Raw genomic sequence first — 16,769 nt, 5'->3', positions numbered from 1 at the left:
ACATGAAGAGTGTAACTTACACTAGTGTAAAATGATCCTGACCCCTATATTATTATTAAAATAAAGTTTTTATACAAAATGTGGATACTTGAATTTTGACTATGAAAGCATGAATACCTTGGGTGTGCTGTGATAAATATTTTTTTCTTACTATAATACTATACAATGGCTTCGTGATAGTAAAAATGGTATGTAACTCTGTTTTCCCAGTTCGAAAAGTTTTTTTCGAAAAACCGACCGATTTTTCCCCTCATGCACAGTATAATATAAAACTCTGAACGGTTTTCATAGAAATAGACGAAAATTCCTTAATTCTTGCCGGTAAAACACAAACTAGGCATGATGATCCTCTAGAAAGGTTAGCACAAATAAACAAACGCGATGAAAGTCTCAGTAGTATTGAGGCTTTCTAACTATAACAATTCCGGCCGTAATAGTGGAAAATACTATTCTCTTAAATAATTTTATAAAAAAGAAGTAATATAAAAAAATCACAATTAATAAATTTTGTAACATTTAACTGAAGTTAATTAAATTTCCAATTTTATGGGTCCCTGCATGTGAAATGGTCTGATTGGCAGAACTCAAGCCAAGTAAGGCATCCCTTACAAATTTACTGTTTGATCCCAAAACTTTGTCCGTTAGTTCACAGCAGCATCAACAGTTAACAATTATACATTCTCTTAGTGTTTATTTGGTACCAAATAATTCATCAGTCAATAATCAACATTAAAAAAAACAAGATAATAATAAAGTTAAAGGCAAGAATAAAATCAAGTAGAAAAAGAATTCTTTTAAAACGAATCTGGCAGAGTAACAGTACTATTAAAAATCCTTAAAAGAATGTACCAAAAAAAATAAAAAAAATCCTTAAAAGAAATAGTGAAAAGAAAAAAAGTTTTTATCCTTCAATATTACCTTCCTTTGATTTCGCTTAATTTCTTCTCTAGTTTTTTCTTTCTCTTGTATTTATTTCCCTCTTTTCTCTTTTCTTTTCTACTCTCCTTTTATTTGGTTTCTTTCTTCTTCTCTTACTTTCCTCTTGTTTTTATTTTAGACCCTCTATTCTTTTCCTTTTCCGGTGGGTGAAAATATATATATAGAGCTTTTCCTTTTCCAGAGAGATGCAGAAAGTTTTGGTTCACCGTTTCCATAAAAGGAAAAGATCCAACAGCAATCCAGTCCAGAACCATACGCGACGCAGGCTTACTACTATTGAATATGAATACATACCTCTGCCGGAAGATGAAGAAGAAGAACTGGTAGAGGAGGAAGTAGTTGAGAAAGTGGTAGAGAAAGAAGAAGAAGAAGAACCAGTAGAGGAGGAAGAGGAAGAAGATCCGGAAGAGGAAGAAGAAGAAGATCCGGAAGAGGAGGGAGAAGGCTGTGAAATTGAGTTGGAAGACTATGTGCATTGCCAAGGGAGTGAAAATCATGATGAGGATGTTGGAGAAAACAATCCTATGGAAGATGATGAAGCAACATCTAAGTTTCAGGGCATAGACCCTATTTCTGTCACCCTTTCTAACCCTAAAGTCCTCGACTACTGCAGCTGCTGTCAACCATTGACTATTCCTGTCTTCCAGGTATAATATATCTTTGTCCCATCTATCATTCTTAAACTTCAGCTTTTTCTGTTTTCTTTTCATTAATTTGCAGTTTAATTTGTTTTTGGTGAAAAATTGTGATTGCCTATCGGTTTTACCCTGATTCGAGAATCAAATTCAGAATTATATGGAATGAAAATTTTCTATTTGCTATTGATTCATTTGATTATATTTATCATTTACCGTTCACTGATTATATGCATATATGGTGATCCTGCGCTAATGTTATTTGTTGAGTGCCTCAAGTCTTAGCGGTTTATAATTTTTAGTCTTTGCACCATCTTTTCTGTATCCCGCGCTAATGTTTATATTAGCTCTGTTACAAAGTTGAATTAGGGAGAGTCTCATATGCAATATATCATGTACGTTGTTAGCAGGAGACCAAAAAAAAGCTTTATGTGATATGAACTTTAATTTCTGTGAGCTTGTTGCTAGAAATTTTTGATTAAGTAAGCTGTATTTTTTCATTACGGTATTAAGTATCATTCTGATACATCACTAGGAATTGCACTTAATCTTAAATTCTTAGTCAAACAAGGTGTCATGCATGCTTTTCTTCCTGGTATTCATATATGAGAATTTTTTTCCGTGGCACTTGTGGTTCTTTTTGTTTGTGTTTCTTTTATTTGTTATTTGTTGCGTAAAATTTGAACTTTTTACTACAATTTGCAAGCCTTTCTAAGGCATTTGTTAATTTTGTTGGTTATAAGGTACCATATAATGCAAAATCTAATTTAATAACTTCATTTGTGATTTTTGCAGTGCGAGAAAGGGCATTTTGCTTGCTTTACCTGTTGTGCTCTTGGAAGGGAGTGTCTTGAGTGCTCATCTCGCATTCATTACAACCGTTGCAAAGCTATCGAGAAAGTGTTGGAATCTATTAACATATCATGCTTTAATGCAAAATATGGTTGCAAAGAGACATTGAGTTACAGTGAAAGGAATAACCATGAGAAGAAATGTATCTACATTCCATGTTTATGCCCACACAAAGGTTGTGACTTTGTTGCCTCATCAAAGGAGTTATCCCTCCACTTCAGCAATAAACATAAAAGTTCTGGAATTCAATTTTTATACCGTCACTCTTTCCATGTATCCGTGAATTCTGATGATGAATTTCTTATTCTTCAAGAGCAAACAGATGAAAATATGTTTATTCTCAAAAACAATGTTGTTGAGAATATGGGAAATGTGGTCACTATTAGCTGCATGGGGCCTAACTCTTCTCAGTCAGGGTATGGTCATGCTATAGCCGCCAAGTCTAACGGAAGCTGTCTAACGTTGATGTCTTCTACCAAGAACATTCAAAGGGGCACTGCAGATATTCCTACATCAGGGTTCCTTGTGATTCCATTTGACTGTTTTGATTGTTATGCATCTCTCCATCTGGAGATTTGCATAAGAAAAAGATAGAATGCTTCACACATTGCAGTGTGGGAAGGTCCTTAGCTCTTTGTGGGTTATAGAAATTAGTCTTTGATCGTTTTCTTTTTGTAATTTTTGTCTTAGAGTGAGACGAATCATATTCTTTATTAGTACTTAGTTAACCAGAAAGTACCGCATGAATACATATGTTTGGTGTTTTAATATTTTAATCTTTAATTATTTATGAGGAAACTTGTTTAGTCAATCTTGTCAGGCTTTTTTAAGTGGAATACATTTATAATTTTCAAACTTATTAGATGGGAATGTAAAGACTTAGGGGTCCTGCCAATTTTTTGTCTGAAGAAAATATAACAAATGATAAACAATGCCTTACACCTCACTCACGCCTTTGAGCAGCTGTTTGCCGTAATAAATGAAGTAGTAAGCATTAAATTCTATTTTGTTAAATTCTTTGAAGTTTATATGGAGTGGTTCATGATGTTTGCTGTTGTATTTCTGGCATGAGCAAACTAAACTAAACATCCTTACAAACAACTTAATCTTCTTATTTTAGTCCTTTTTACACAAGGACTTGTTCTTTTTTAAAAAATAAAAATAAAAAAAAGTTGCAGATATATGATGAGCAAATCATTTATCTGCTGGATCTAAATCAAAGAAAGCAGGTAAATTCTAAACCATTATAGTCTTTTTCTTCATGCTCAACTATTTCATACTGAAACTGGTGACTTGTTGGTTATCTATAAAGCCAAAAGATGGTTACAAGCACAACCTCATGGGTGTATCACCATCGGGGATGATTTAGTTTCTAAATTCCTTACCAGATACTTTAAAACATCAAAATACATCAAGATGAGAAGTCAAATTTCTTGTTTTGCAGAAAGAAGGTTGATAGCAAACTCAATACACAATAAATAAAAGTAGAACAGTAGCTGAAATTAAATTAGAACTACTCCACTGAAATCATAAAAAATCTGAAACATCTTTATATATATATATATATATATATATATATATTTAATGACAATACACAGAATTGTAGAAGCATGCATTGGAGAGGCATGTTCTCTCCTTATTCTCCTAACTTTCTGAACTTAAATTCTGCCTTCTCTTACGTGTTTTTCCAGCCTTTATTATTTAGTCTCCTAGTACCTACAATAACTTCTACATCAGCTACATTACAGCAGATACATTCCTACAATAACTTACATTCCTACAATGATTTTTATAACAGTTGCATGATAGCAGTTACATTCCTACAATAACTACTGCAACAATTATATTCTCAACAACTAGGCAGTTATCTGTCTTTGCCTGTGTATATGGAATAACTTTGATTGTAGCTCCACATGGTTACACTATCTTTAGCTTTCTTCAACATACTGCATCTTTAACATAACTGAACCAGTTTGGTAAATTCTATTTTGCCGCCCCAGATTTGCACTTTTATTTTCGTCTATTTAGAACTTATGTTTGATTTGTACTAAGTCCACCTTAGTTATACAGATAATATTACTAATAAAAACTGCATGTACAAGATATCATGGAATTTAAAACTAGAATTATACAACTAATTTAGAATACCTAGCACCCTCAATGTCTACAAATGAGTAAGATTCTTTTACCTTTAGTGCTTATCAAAATTTCAGTGTTATGAAGGAATGAAACTAGGATATGAAGTTACAGTAATCGAGCTTTGTTGTCTTCTGATTTGGGATTAGTAGTATTCATTTGTTGTTATTGAAGTAAATTAAATGTAGATTGGCATGAGTATCAGTAATTTATGCCCTTATTTTCTTCTCTCACTAGCCTATATAGCTTGGGAAAGCATAGGGTGTTTGTTATGAATTTTAAATAAAGAAATTATGATCATCTAAATGCAAACTCCCCATCCAAAAAAAAAATAATTACAGGACATTTGGAACAAGACCTATTATCCAAAATCTGCAGATCATGTGATTCATGAGAAAACATGGTATGTTGTTGATGCTACTGACAAAATTCTTGGAAGACTAGCATCAACAATTGCTATTCACATCAGAGGGAAGAATTCAGTGACCTATACTCCCAGTGTGGACATGGATGCGTTTGTAATTGTGGTATGTATTTTTTCATAACTTATTTGTTTGGTAGTGTACCGTATTTATGGATACCGTTATGGTTGGCATTCTCTAGAAGTAGCTCCTTTGTGATTTAAATATCATGCGTTCAAATCCGAAAATTAGCCTTTTAGAAAATATGTAAAGGTGTAAGACTGCTTACATGGATTACTCTCACCCACCCTCGCTAGTCGGTTTTAATGGAGAGTGGTTATTTTATTATAGATGGCATTCCTTGTCTTTTTGGTATTGGCAATGGAAACATTCATGATTTGTTATTTATGCTAAAATGACCTTATGCATTACAATGTGCAACACAGCAGTCAATCTCTCTTTTGAACACCTTTCTCTATTACTCTTTCTTTTAATTAAAATATATGCTATTTTCAAAATAACCCCCCCCCCCCCCCCCCCAGCTTGACTCCCTTAACTTACCAAATTGTTCAAGGTCATATAAAATTAAACCCTATGCATGTACAGAAAGCCCCCGTATAGGGAGTCGATATTTTCAGTTTGATAAGTTAAAGGATTTGAGTTGTTGAGTTTTAAACTACATTGAGGTTTTCTGAAATTAACCTATTGTTGAAGTCCTGCAATTAAGCCTTTCCATGAAATGGACTAGAAACTCCATAGATATAGTCATATTGTTCTTAACTTCATTTCTGTAATAATATCCTATTTGATGAAGAACGTTGGATTACATTTAAGATTTCTTTACGTTGATTATCAACATAATCTGTAGTTTACATGATGTTTGGGGATGACTTAATTAAGCAGCCTTGAATCTAGTTAGGTATGAATATCTGTCATGTTTTTTCGCATCATATTTGGTAGCTACAAGAAACATTATTCTTTTACTTAGTCCACAATATGTAAATCTGAAGGTAGGGACTCTTCTTCAATTTACTTTCTATAGATTGTAAGGAGATTTTAATGTGTTTGAAGTTAGTTTGCATTGAGCATGAGGACGAGTTATGATCTGAAATGAAACCTCAAATAATGGAACTGGAATTACAAGCAAATTAAGATGGATACAAGCTCGTTACAGCCTCTATCTAATGGAATTACAATGAAAGAAATAACCAGGAGACTCCAAAAGTACCCCTTACCCACTAATTTCCCCAAACAAATCAAGACAAGCATACTACACCAATTCCCCCTCCTGTTGTCCCATCTTCCAAGAATATTCTCAACAAATCCTCCCTAACTAACTCTCTTCCTCTTCTCTCTCCCTAGCCATCCTCACTTCTGTTATTACCTTTATCTTCTGTTATTATCTTCTGTTGTCCCATACTTCAGGCCCATTATAATCCAAAGATAATTTCTGATTTTCCAATATGCAAATTTGAAGATAGGAATGCTGTTTATATCGTTTTCTTGTGCTCGTATTGGCATGTATGGCCAAGAATATGTTTTATGACATACATAGTTACATACATGATTGCTATGCATAATGTGAATCTCTTTATTATTTAACATGGAGTTCTAAAGGTAAATGCAGAAAAGGTTGCTGTAAGGGGGAAAAAGAGGACCCAAAAGCTTTATAGGAGGCACTCAGGATGACCTGGTGTGGTGGTATTAAAGTGGAGACATTTTCCCAACTACAGAACAGAATTCCTGAACGAATTGTAGAACATGCTGTTCGTGGCATGCTTCCAAAAGGGAGGGTAGGTTCAACTATAGTTGAATATTTTTCTAAGACATGCTCATATCCGAAGTAGAGATGTTTAACTGGATTGTTGATGCATGGTAATTGTAGAGAAGCTGATATAATTCTAAATTTTGTGATTAATCTTCATGACATATTGTCACGTAGGCAATATTCATCTCCATAACTGATGGCAGAATATAGTAGTGAAGAATGAAGTGAAATCCTTGACAATTGTAAATTAGCTTAAGAATTTAAGTTCTGGTTTGAAAGGAATGCTGGGATTTTTAAGGAGCATCTACACTTGTGGTCATTCTTTGGGACATATCGTTTTTCTGTTCTGTTCAGCACGTGGGTCCTTCTTGTGGTGCTTCCGTGATAATTTTTCAGAAGGACCGGAAAACTCTTGTATTCATGGTTAATAGTTTTTGCTAGGATTCTGTTGGTGATTGTATATTCTAAAGATGGTTCCTTATCCGCATAATATTTCATCTGTTCTTTGAATAATTTTTTTTAAAAAAAATAATGTTTCTCAGTAATTGAATATACAATAATCAAGGGTTGGTGTATGCAGCTTGGCAGGAAACTTTTCACCCACCTGAAGGTTTATAAGGGCCCAGATCATCCACATGCGGCGCCGAAGCCGGTTGACTTGCCAATAAGGGATAAGAGAATACAGTTGGACAGATAGGTCATATATGTACCAGAAAAAATGGAATGATATATGAAAAACATAGATCACTGTCTGATGCATTTCACAGAACATTGAGTTTCTTGCTCTGGCTGCTACCTTGCCATTTGGTCACAGTAAACATTATCAAATAGACAAGCTTTGATAGCTGGTGTAGTATGTCTTCACTACATTGCAGATAAGGTATCTCTCCTTTGGAGTTGCCCAGACTTGATGTAACCATCTTCTCAAGTCTTCTTTGGCAACAATTGGTATCGAAGCTTAACCTTCTGAATCAAGATTAACAACTATGAGGAAATGATCCTAAGGAGCCAAGCATGCCTTGTGAATTGTGAATATATTTTGATGAAGTTCATTTTTATTTTATAAAAATATAAAAATTAAAAAGAAAAAAGACAAATAAAGAAAAAGAAAGAAAGAAACTTTCTATTAGCATTATAGTTCAAGCCCAATTGCCATCCATGAATATATTCCTACCCAACTAGTGTCTAATGGCTATGAAACTCTAATAGTCTAACCTCTTATCCTCACCATTCAAACCCTAAATGCAATTGGAAGGAAATTGATGAAAAAAAAATCTTGCTTGACACCTCATTCCACAAATCCACTTCAGATTAGGGTGTAAATACAATTACTTGAAATCATGTATTTCTAATTTTGGTAGGTGTAGTATATTTTACAAAACGATTAAAAATTTATCCTAGACGAGGATTTAAATATTTTATATGACACACTTTGTTACTTCATATTATTTTCTTTTTTGGTAGATACTCACATATTATTTTTATCATTCTTAAAAAATGTAGTTAATTTATTTGGTTTAAATTAATCTTATATAACTTAATTTATAAATACATTCTTATGTCTATTTTTCATTAATTAATTAAGTTTAATTTTTCTGTTAAATTAGCAACATGGTAAACTGATTAATAATTTCACATGAAATCATATTAATTTTTCTGTGATGATCCCCTTTTTTTTTCATTCTCTTACTCTAAATAAAGGGGACAGTCATACTTACTACAGAAAACTTTTATTACTTTTACTGTTAAATTAATCATCGTTGATTTCCATCAATTTGACGATTATAATTTTTTTGATCACACTAACTAATTAATTATCAATTCTAAAAAATTATAACTGTCAAATTGACGGAAATCAACGGTAATTAATTTATTAGTAAGAGTAGTAAAAGTTTTTAGTAATAAGTATAACTAGTCTCCTATATAAATAGGTAAACAACATTGTGCATATTAAATTTTTTATTAGTATATTATTTCAAATATGTTTGCTAGAAATATGACTTCCATACTCAAGAGGGAGGTGAATTGAATTGATTATCATAAAATTTGCATAAACGTCCTGTTACGATCTGATAGATCTAGATGTCCAATCAGAGATTGGTATGTTAATATAGGATTTGTTTGCCCTCTCTCAAGTACCTATGGGAGAGGTACCTTAGAGATTAGCGGATCATTGTGGATAATAATACAAACGACATAGTCAAGGTGTGGGGTGTGTGCCCAGTGACAAGCTAAGAGAGAGGATTTAGAGAATGTATACCTTATTAGCTTAACCCCTTATTTATAGATGGGTTACCTGACAGGAGTGCATTTCTAAGCCTCTTAGGAGTATTGGGGGTCAAATTGTTGATCAATTGCTGTCGTAGTAGGATTAGTATAATTAAGAAATATTTTCTTAATTCCCTCTTAGCTGTTAGCCCTATTTGGGCCTTCGTCAGGTCCATAACAGTTGCCCCCCAACGTGGCAGTCTGGGCGTCCAGGCTGCCGGTATAATATCCCAAACTTAAGCATTTAATTGATTAATTTTAATTAAATAATTAAGCATGTTTTAGTGAGTAAAATTAAGTATAAGACTTAATTAAATGAATCTGAGTCACTTAGAGTTAAAAAGTGTACTCAGTGAAAATTAAGGGGTATAAATGGGTACTGGCAAAAGTGCCCAAAATATAAAAATAAAATTATAAATATTCCTAGAATAATATTTCAGACTTTTGGATAAAGTTTGGTAATTAATGGAGTTGAATAGATAGATGAACCAATACCCACTTGATTCCACTTAACTAATGTTAAGTGACTTAAAAAAAAAAAGAACCCAAAACCCTCCCCATTCCCGTCGCCAGAAAGAAGAAGAAGAAGGAGGAGAAGAAGAAGAAGAGGGAGAGAGAGAGAGAACCCTAGAACCTTGAGTTCTTCACCATTTTGGGTGATTCAAAAGCCTAAACTACTCTAAATCTTCCCCTCTTTCATAATCCTAGCTTGGTTTTGAGTGGGAGTCCTTGTGGAGAGAGATATTGGTCCCCAAAGATTCGCCCCTTTTGAGAAGTGTGGGGTTTTGGGAGTTTCAACCTCCATTGAAGCTTGAGGAGCCATCAATCCTTGGTTGTGTGACCATTGGTGGTAAGATTCTAACCCTTGAACCTTGTTTTCTTGGAAAATTTTATGGTTAGGGTTAATGAATAGTGTTTTAGGGTTTTTATGAAATGTTGAGTAGATTGGCTATGTTCAAGGAAGAATGAGGCTTAGAGTATGTTGTGAAAAATGCTAGGAAAGGACTTCCCTTGGAAACAGCCCTATGTGGATCTCCATGTGGTTAGAGCCTAAGAGGAACAGCCCTATGTGGATCCCTCTTGGAGGTTCCTAGATTGAGGAAAGGACTTCCCTTGGAAACAGCCCTATGTGGATCTCCATGTGGTTCGAGCCTAAGAGGAACAGCCCTATGTGGATCCCTCTTGGAGGTTCCTAGATTGAGGAAAGGACTTCCCTTGGAAACAGCCCTAGGTGGATCTCCATGTGGTAAGAGCCTAAGAGAAACAGCCCTTTGAGGATCTCTCTTGGAATATATTGAGGAAAGGACTTCCCTTGGAAACAGCCCTATGTGGATCTCCATGTGGTAAGAGCCTAAGAGAAACAGCCCATAGTGGATCTCTCTTGGAAGTCCATGTGATGCTTGTGGATAAGAATGTGTTAAGCTATTATGATTATGTGTACATCAAAGTGAACCTTAGGGTGGAGTGATCTCCAAGGACCTCTGGTTTACTGTGATATATTCGTATATCTCACCCCGTGTTGTGGGGCATCATTTCAGGTACTGATAGAGGTGAGGTTGATCGAGGCAAGAAGCGTGAGTAGACTGTACCTGATAGCTGGACATGTTGAGTTGCATGCCATTTAGCATTGCTATATGTATATTTTGATGTCATATGATGTATTTTGGAGGACTTAGTGCATGATCATTGTAGTAGTAATGGGTATCTGATACATGGTTACTTGCTTTGATCATGTTCATTTTGTAGCTAAGTCCTTTGGCATGTATATGAGATTTGTAATTAAGACATGATGTAATATTGTAAGTAATGAAGATATTTGTGTATGATGCTTACTGTAAGTTAAATGCATGAATGTATTTTTATGTATTGGATATGTTGAGCTGGAAAGTCAATTAGGTACCTTGTGCTAAGTTGGGAAACGTTGAGAAAACAAAGGTTATGCTGCCCAATTTCTGTTAAATCAATGATGAGAGGATGAGAGTTAAGCAATGATATAGGGATATCACAAGCTTGTTAAATAGGTTGTAAAATGTGTAGGATTGATTCCCCAAGAAAGATGCATGAAAAATATGAGTATAGGAAATTGCCCAGAAGAGGGGGCTTAAGCCTGCAAATGGAGGCTTAAGCCTGCTCAGGGGGCTTAAGCGCCCATGAGGGGGCTTAAGCGCCCTGATGCACCTGTGAAGACCAAAAGCTTTCTGCCGCCTGGGGCTTTAGCGCCCAAAATGGGGGCTTAAGCGCCCAGGTAGCGCGCTTAAGCTCCCTGGAGCGAGCTTAAGCGCCCTTGGTGGCCAAAAAATGTGAATTCCTTCTGTCTGTGGGCGCTTAAGCTCCCTGGAGAGCGCTTAAGCGCCCTACCCGCGTAGTTTTTCAGCATACACCTGAGTTAGTAAAATTGTCATAACTTGAGCTACAGAGCTCCAAATGAGGAGCGGTTTGAAACCACGCGTAGCTAACGAAGAAATATACAATATAGTAGAAGTTGGGAAATAAATAAGAATTAAATTAATGTTTTAAAAATGGAATAAGAACATGATATTAAGCTTGATTTATCTGATTCCGCAAAGTAATATGATTATGATCACGCAATTGGGCATTATAAATTCGGCATGTTTTAAAATGAAAAATTTAACCGGATTTTAATTGAACCCATGTGATTGTAACTGCACTTAATATCATAATGCGATGTTAACAAACCGATTCTAGAACGGGGTGTTACAGCCGGGGTGCTGACACAAGCTGCCGGTAGATTCTCGTTTGTATTTCTAATATCGCAAAATACATTCAACACTTGATATGAAAGGTATACAACACCAGCCAATAACATCAATAATCGAATATACAATCTAGATATTAGAATCTTGAAAACAATCTAAAAGATGTCATGAACAGACCTCCCATAGCTGCAGAATGCTCATAACTCCAAAAATAAACCAAAGTCTACCTATCCAAGGACAGACGGTCCAAATAAAGCTATAAGATGAGCTACAACTCCCAGCAACTTATTATCAATCTGCTTGACAATTTGGGAGGAAAAATAAGAGTGGGGGTGAGTCATATAGACTCGGTGAGTGCATAACAACCACAATGAACAAGAAGGGAAGACAAAATACGCACGAGTGATTTTCACTTTTTTTGCATGAATTATAAGCATACTAGGACAATAAAAGTAAATAATATGAATAAATCAATGAAGTATGAGTTTCAAAAATAAATAAATAAATAATTCACAAAGAAAGGTGAATGCCATTTACAAACAAGAAAATAAAATAAATTAAATACAAGATAAAACAAAAAAATATAATTTAATACCGTAGGGATCACTCATGAGAGAATCAAATCTAAGGTGGCTTCACCTCGTTGATAGTCCTCTCCTCCTAAGAGTGACCTTTCTCCTAGGGGTGACTCCATCTAATGGGTAGCCCTCTCCTTTCTCAATTTAGGTCCAATTATAATATCTTATCGGGGACGGCTCCATCTCGGTGATAGCCCTCTCCTCCAAAGACAATAAGCTCGTAACACTCCCAAATTATTTAATAATAATAATAATGTATTTATTAAATTTATAAGTTAAAAAATCACAAAATATATGGTTATAATTTATTTCATTTAAATATTATATTTTTTTTAATAATCATACATATTATTGATAAATAATTGACTAACAAAATTATAATAAGCATAATAGGATTGGAATTTAGTCTAAACAATATTCCAAGAAACATAATACAAATTATAAATTATTACAAAAAAAATTCCAAGAATTATAATAGAATTGTAAAAGATTATTACAAGAAACATAATAGAAATTACAAATTATTACAAACTACACTCCAAGAAACATAATATAATTATAAATTATTATAAAACAACATTTCAAGAAACATAATACAAATCATAAATTATTACATACAAGACTCTGATAATCATAACATAATTGTAAATTATTAAGAAAGAAAGATCCAAGATAATTCACATGTAAATGTTTTCTTTATTGATTATTAGGTAAATAATATTTTACTATTACAATATTAATTTTACCATTGGCATAGTTGTTCCGTTTTACTATCGATTTAGATCCTTGTAATTTTCTTGAGAGACAAACCAGGTTGTTCCATTTTACTAAAAAATTTATTACCTGGCAATTTGAGTGAGTTCGACAGCTCATGTCAAATTTGACGCCATTGCAGGAGAATTTACATCATTCTTTTGATCTCAATCACTGAATATTAATAGTAGAGTAGAGTGATTTTCTTTCCTTTTATTCCTTATTCTTTCCTTTATTTTATTTTATTTAGTTTATATCCTAAATTTTTTTTTTTGTTTCCTTCTGTTTCTTATTTCTTTTTATTTTGATATTTCCTAATTCTTTTGCTTATTTGGTCTTTTATAAGTTAGGAAGTTTTGTCTTTTATAATTTAAGAAGTTTTGGTGATTGGGAAGACATCTGTTTTCCAATATTCATTCGTTCACTAACGGTTATTATCATTTTTGGTCTCTGCAGGACATATCGGGTATTTCAACATTTGTTAGAGATGCTCATATTAGGCTGATTTTTGGTGAGCCGAATGAAACCGATGTTATGAGGAAGGCTCACTCATTGTGTGAGATCCACCCTATTTTGGCCAAATTCGATCGTTTAGACCAATTTTTCATTTTTTGAAATATTTATATTTGATTTTTGAGTTCCTAAATAGGGTAGAACTTTTTCTGTGGTCTTCTCATAATTTTTAAAAATCATTTGGTAGTGTTTCTGTATTTTTTTAGAGTAAATACCTTTTTTGGTCCCTAACAAAAACACGGTCCCCACTTTAGTCATTTACAAAAATAAATTAGTCAGTTAGTCCCTAACAAATTCAAAGTGAACCAATTTAGTTGAAATCGTGGCCCCTCACAAATTCAAAAAAGACCCATATTAGTCCCTCAAAAAGACTAAAATGGGTCCACTTTGAATTTGTTAGGGACTAACTGACTAATTTTTTTTTGTAAGGGACTAAAGTGGGGACCGTGTTTTTTGTTAGGGACCAGAAAGGGTGTTTACTCTTTTTTTTTAATTTTAGTGTAGTGTAAAAAAAAATTATCACACAAATACCAAGTCCAAGGCTAAACATCTACTATCATTCTAAGGTATCAAACTCACCTCTTTGTTCCTTGAGTCAAACGTTATATTTTCAACACAGTCATTTCTAATGGATTATCTACTATCACCAAGTCACTTTGCTCATTCCTATAACATGGAATATCAAAACTCTTTCCACAAATCTGATCTTCGCAAGACACTATTCACCAAAAATCAATATTCATGAATTTTGATAAAAACATGAAATAAGCTGAGATTACTCACCATAGATCAACCTAGCGTGAGGCATGGTGATGATTTTCCTAGCTCAAATGAGTCAAACAACCCTCAAAAACTCCAAAAGCTTGAAAAACCTAAGAACTTTAGGTGGTGATCTCTCTTCAAACAAGACTTCTAAAGTGAAATGGCTTGTAGGGTTTTACTCACAACATAATTCTAAGGATTTTACTCTCAATCATCAAAGTCATTCATCCACCACGACAAAAGTTAGGTTTTAAGCTCCCCCCTCCCCTCAAACAATGGTGTTCTCTCGGTTTTTTTAGGAAGGAGGCCGAAATGGTGGAGTGTTTTGCTTAACTCACTTTAACTCACATGATGATAATATTTTAAGCAAAAAGCACAATTAATATCACAAATGTATTTATTCTTCTTCTTTTTGTAAATTGAAGAAGGGAAAACTCAACTTTCACTACTTGTGATTTTGTTGTATATTATTTAATTAACTTTATGTGATTTAAAACTTATCAGTTAGACACATTGTGATTAGAATGTATATTATTAAACTCCTTATATGTCAAAATTCTCTTATTACATAAACTATTAAAAATATTCTTAATAAGAAAAATATTAAATTATAAAAATGACCAACTAATCACAATTCAGTTACATATATTTATACTTGTGGGATCAACGGACAAGATGAACGGTGTAACTTACACTAGTGTAAAATGATCATGACCCCTATATTATTATTAAAATAAAGTTTTTATACAAAATGTGGATACTTGGATTTTGACTATGAAAGCATGAATACCTTGGGTGTGCTGTGATAAATATTTTTTTCTAACTATAATACTATACAATGGCTTCGTGATAGTAAAAATGGTATGTAACTGTTTTCCCAGTTCGAAAAGTTTTTTTCGACAAACCGACCGATTTTTCCCCTCATGCATCGCATGGATAATATAGTATAATATAAAACTCTGAACGGTTTTCATAGAAATAGACGAAAATTCCTTAATTCTCGCCGGTAAAACACAAACTAGGCATGATGATCCTCTAGAAAGGTTAGCACAAATAAACAAACGCGATGAAAGTCTCAGTAGTATTGAGGCTTTCTAACTATAACCATTCCAGCCGTAATAGTGGAAAATACTATTCTCTTAAATAATTTTATAAAAAAGAAGTAATATAAAAAAATCACAATTAATAAATTTTGTAACATTTAACTGAAGTTAATTAAATTTCCAATTTTATGGGTCCCTGCATGTGAAATGGTTTGATTGGCAGAACTCAAGCCAAGTAAGGCATCCCTTACAAATTTACTGTTTGATCCCATAACTTTGTCTGTTAGTTCACAGCAGCATCAACAGTTAACAATTATACATTCTCTTAGTGTTTATTTGGTACCAAATAATTCATCAGTCAATAATCAACATTAAAAAAACAAGATAATAATAAAGTTAAAGGCAAGAATAAAATCAAGTAGAAAAAGAATTCTTTTAAAACGAATCTTGTTTTTATCAAGTAACAGTACTATTAAAAATCCTTAAAAGAAATAGTGAAAAGAAAAAAAGTTTTTATCCTTCAATATTACCTTCCTTTGATTTCGCTTAATTTCTTCTCTAGTTTTTTCTTTCTCTTGTATATTTCCCACTTTTCTCTTTTCTTTTCTACTCTCCTTTTATTTGGTTTATTTCTTCTTTGGTTTCTTTCTTCGTATATATATATCTATATATATATATATATATATATATATATATATATATAGAGGTAGGTTAGAAATAAACAGTGTTAAGATATGGTTGTAAAAAAAAGGTTGTGAGTACAACCTTCCTTTTATATATATATATATATATATATATATATGTAATATTTATATATCTTTTAATTTTAATAAATAACGACAAAAGTAACAGTATTAGATATCACATATTAATTAATTGGGTTTTAAGTATAGCATGTTATAGGTCTGTAAACTATACATACTTTTTTTTCTTTTTTTAGTTCGTAAGTACTAATAAGTTAAAATAATATATAGAGATTACATGAGTCGAAAGATATATAGAATTAATGTACATAGTATGCTATGACATCAACTGTATTTTGTTATTCATGTTTTATAGTTAATTATTTAATATTTAATTGTTGGCAAGATTACAATAACTGTGTTTTGTAGAGTGACATTATATACTAACAACGATACTATAGTAAGATCATATAGATTAAAAAAAAAAATTAGTGTGTGAATGGTCATTGTATAGGCAAATAGTATACAAATCAATGAATTACAAGATTGTATATTGATAAAAGATTTGTGGTCTTTATCAATCTAAAACGGGAAGTATTTATCGATCTAATTCAAATTATACTAAGGAGCCAGATATTCTTACATCGAATATTTATAGATTTACGTGCGTATAACGATTTAAAAATTTAATAAATCATAATCGCTATCTAAAAGGATATCA

The 16,769-nt window shown here is 32.9% G+C and overlaps 1 pseudogene; it reads left to right on the top strand.

Annotated features, from left to right (window-relative positions):
• Positions 1-1,463: 1,463 nt before the first annotated feature.
• LOC133318107 (E3 ubiquitin-protein ligase SINA-like 10) lies at positions 1,464-7,498 on the top strand (annotated as a pseudogene).
• Positions 7,499-16,769: the final 9,271 nt, after the last annotated feature.

The sequence above is a fragment of the Gastrolobium bilobum genome, unplaced genomic scaffold, assembly GCF_033153095.1.
Source record: "Gastrolobium bilobum isolate Gb01-03AN ecotype WA unplaced genomic scaffold, APGP_CSIRO_Gbil_v1 utg232133, whole genome shotgun sequence".
Lineage (NCBI taxonomy): Eukaryota > Viridiplantae > Streptophyta > Magnoliopsida > Fabales > Fabaceae > Gastrolobium > Gastrolobium bilobum.
Note: the sequence above shows the minus strand (reverse complement) of the source record. Positions and strands in the feature narration are given on the sequence as shown.